The sequence below is a fragment of the Ammodytes marinus genome, assembly GCF_949987685.1.
Source record: "Ammodytes marinus genome assembly, chromosome: 12".
NCBI classification, from domain to species: domain Eukaryota; kingdom Metazoa; phylum Chordata; class Actinopteri; order Uranoscopiformes; family Ammodytidae; genus Ammodytes; species Ammodytes marinus.
Window position 1 is genome coordinate 24,274,513 of NC_137216.1, and position 4,557 is coordinate 24,279,069.

The following is a 4,557-nucleotide window of genomic DNA, read 5'->3' on the forward strand; positions in this document are numbered from 1 at the left end:
TTAAAAAAATCCCATGTAAAAACAAAAAAACTACAATGAATGTATCAACAAATATTCCTTGGTGCCACAGATCTGTATTGTCATCCAAAAACTATTAAAACACATCAGTGAGTCACAATTTGGCGCTTGCTGACTTTGTAATCCATGAACACACACTGTAGTTTATTTTGACTCAATCCCAAACACACACACACTGTCCTGCTGCCAGGCAATTCACATAGGAGCACCAAATGTTTATTAATCCGCTGCTGAAAATAGTCCCCAACAAAATGATCCACTTACTTCATTCAGCTCCTATCTTGTGAGAATAAACCTCTTTTTAAATGAGAAATGTGTGACTACTTCTTCAATGCATTTATGTCTTCAGTAGGAAAACATTTGTCTACAATCGGGGTAGAGAAGGACTGATAAATTGTTTGTTTTGATAGGTTAATATGATTTGCTGACACTGTCAGTCAGTTTTAGATAAACTAGATTATCTTCTGCATTTAAATCCCATAAGGGATAAAACTTCCTAAATGAAACAGAATTCCAGTCCAAAACTAAACAATGAATTAGTCTTTCACATGTCCTCACAGGATTATTGTATTGCAACATTTGGACCCTTTTCTCAGCCCTTGTTTATTGTTCGTCTTCAAATGTGTAAAAGGTTTTCCGGGTATGTCGAGAGACATTTTAGGATCATATCTCCTATTGTTAGTTATTCAACGGATATTTAATTTTTGAGTTAGCATTTATAAACGTGGAGAAAAAACAAAGGTTTTCTTCTAGCCCCCTGTGCAACAAAGTACAATGCTGACTTCTGTTACAGGGACATCTTCCCTAAACTCCCTAAAATGACTGTGCTGACCACCAGCTCCATAAGGTAACACATTAACTATGCCTAAGTAGGCCTACCCCATATAACCTCACTTCAAAAATACTGAACTATCCCTTTATTAAACTAAATACCCCCAGACACTCCAGCAACCTAGCCCATGCACACTGAAGCAACACATCCTGTCCTCTTAAACTTTTCCCACACCACTTCCTATGGTTGTGACCCCGGGCCTGGTCTAGCAGGCTGCTTGCACTGTCCCCATGCAGGTTGCTGACAGGACACGCCCCCTCTGCTCTGCTGTCCATCAGCTCCCAGATAACACTGTCATGTCCGCCCGGCACCTTGTAAAAAATGGGACGTGATAGCCAGTGGCGGCTCCTGACAATAATCTCAGGGGGGGCAATTGTTGCCATGATGGGAAATATGACCCAAAATTAACCTAAATCAGATAGCATATGACAATGTCATATTGCATTTAACTGTTTGTTTTTCCTGTTCATCTGGCATAACCACTCTGGCAACATTAGACAAGCATTGCACTGTACAGTATTTTTGGAAATTAAGTTAGTTAATTTCTTGAATAAAATTATTTTAGCTCTAAAATGATTAATTATCCGGCTGTGGCCATCACAGATAACTTGTCATCTACCAGTGTGCTCCTCAGATAGGCTTCCTTTAAAAGTTAGGAGACAAAAATGGATGCTGGCATAGCATGTGCAACATTAACAGTGCTAATCATCACATTGGTTTGGGTTACTACTGTCTACAGCACTTGGTAGGCGGGTTTATGTCGGACGGTGAAAGCAGCTGTCAGCTAAACGACGATCAACAGCTGATCACCGTTCAATAGCCGATCAGCTGTTGAACGGCGCTGGCTCGTATATGCAGATTGATGTTTAATGTTTGTTTTACCTTTTCTGAGAGATGATGCATAGGGGTGACACCCAAAGTTATCCATGCGGTCTCTGTGCTGCCATCAGGATGGATAAAAAGCCAGTATACAGTCCATATCATCATGCAGCGGCAGCAGGACAGAGCGTTAGCGCATTAGCATCCTGCTAGCCTCGTTAGCCGTTCAAACGAGCCCCGTGAAAATCCGCGTTTATAAGATCCCCCAATCCATCTTGGTAGATACTTGCTTGATGGTTACATTTTGTCTGGGAAAGACCTAGTCCGAGTCCGATCAAGTAAGTAGCTTGCCAGCCTAGCCTGAGTTGATATAAAGTTGTGTTGGTCTTGAATATGACCGCTCTGGGCTGCATACTGGACATGTGACTGTATCAGTCACTGTAATTGGTTTATTGTTTACTGTACGTATGACGACAACACGTTAGTGCGAGCACCCCCGGAACCCATAGAGATTGCATTGCGAGGCTTGCAATTTGAAAAAAAAAAGTTTTACATTGATGTCTATGAGAGCGCTGGGGGCGATTTTCAACCAGCCCGACATCGCCCCAGAGTGACGGTACAGAGCACAGACGCTGATTGTACAATGATATTCAGACTTAGATGCAGGTAAAAACTGTATTGAAATCATAAATTATGATTATTAATACAAAAAAAACAAAAAAAAAACATTATTATTATTCATTATTATATTTTCGTTTTTTGCTGATATGGCTCAAGGAGGGCGGCGCCCTATCGCCCTCTATGGGCGAGCCGCCACTGGTGATAGCGCTGGAGGTCAAAACTCAGTGAAGGAGGCCCCCCGTGTTAAGCCACACTCAAGAGTCCTTCTCAGTCCCTTTAAAAGGTGCTACGAGTAACTTTTAAATGTTTCTGAAACAGTCTAATTTTTCCTGTGATGACCATGAATTATATGTAACAGCAAACGATACCATCAGTGCAAAGAATTATATATTTTAAGCCTCATCAGCTCAACACAACGCTTAGGATGAGAGCAAATATCTGCAGGAAGGTTCCACAGTCCATGAAAAGCCCAAAACCTCAACCTTCAAGACAGGATCCAAGTCTTTTTTTTTTTGGTTCAACTTAATGTTTATTGAGCAATTTTAAACAGACACATACATCCCAGATGTAACAATATTCATTTTAAATTATATCAAAGACATTAGAAAAAAAAACAAAAAAAAAGGAACACCCCAGAGTTCCTAGCCCTATACCTCCCCCTCCAGTCAAGGTGACCATCCATTCAGAAATTCAGCATTTTGTAATCTTAGCATGAAAGTTATATTTTGCATAGTATAGATTCTCCTGACCACTGATCCCCATGTCTCATGTGTTGGAGGGTCTTTGTATAAGCCAGCTCAAAGTTATCGCTATTTTGGCTGCAGCAAGAAGTATATGCAGCAAGTATTTCCTAATCACTACTTCTGGGAAAACTCCAAGAATGTGTCCCTGGGCAAGAGCAGGCCTACCAACTTATCAAGCAAGTCAAAAATCGCTCTCCAAAAGTTGTCCAAGAGAGGGCATGTCCAAGATATGTGTATGTGATGAGGAGATTCCAATCCAATCTCTCCAACATGCACTTATTGGGAACCATTTTGGAAAGAATGGTGGGGGTTCTGAAGTATCTGCAAATTTTTTTCTATTGAAAGTCACTTTAAAGATTTTTGTTAGTTAATGAGTTTCTGCACAGACATTACCCACATCTCTTTACTTGTTTCTAATTCGAGCTCCCAATCTATTTTATATAGAAATTATATAGCCTATTTTGAGGTATTTTTGTATGCTCATATTTTTTAATCTTAAAGTATTGTTCAAAAGACGAGTCACCTTTTTCAGGCTATTCCAATTTGGATGTATAAGCAAAAAGCTTCCTAACTGAAGAAGAAGATACGTGGCGGCAGTGGCGAAGTGGGTAGGGAGTTCGCCTCTGGTGTGCAGGGTCGGAGGTTCGAGCCCCCGTCTCCCCGCCACATGTCGAAGTGTCCCTGGGCAAGACCCTGAACCCCGAATTGCTCCCGATAGTTAGCTTAGCACCCTAGTGCTAGGCCTACCCTGCGTGGTAGCTGCTGCTATCGGTGTATGAATGTGTGTGACTGGGTGAATGTGTACAAAACAATGTAAAGCGCTTTGGGTCTGTGATAAACGGAGATAAAGCTATATAAGTCCATTTACCAACAAGATACCTATCCCGGCAGATTAAAGATTCAAGGTTTTTAAATGGCTACTTCACAAAAACAGATATAAAGATCCAAGGTTTTTAAATGGCTACTTCAAAAACAGATATACTTTATTCATCCCCAGATGGATATAAAATCATTGCAAAATAAATGATACTATTCAGAAAAGTTAATCATATTTTTTTTTAAATGTGCCTTGTGTATGTACACTAAAACACATGTATTCTTAGTTTGTAGGATAGTAAAAAAGAAAAGCAAGAGATTTGTAATGCAGGGCATGATTGTGCTTTCTCAGGAGCTATGTCAATCTGACGTAACTTCCGCTAAGCAGGATTGTTGATCAGGACAGCCAAAATGCATGCTGGTTTTCATACTGCAAAAAGATGCATCAAGACATCCGGGTATTTTTTCAGCAAACCTGATTTAATGTGCATGTATTAATTAGGACATCCTAAGTATTTTTTTTTTTTTTTTTAGCAGCAACATATAGAAGTATTAGGCATACGGGAACACAAAGAGTCTCAGCACATCTAAGTTCCACTAGAGGACAGGTAAGTTGATACATATTATACTACAACATGGTAACTGGACCCTTAATGTCCATGTTGCCATATTCACTGAAGGCAAATAAAAAGGCATCTTGATGTCGAC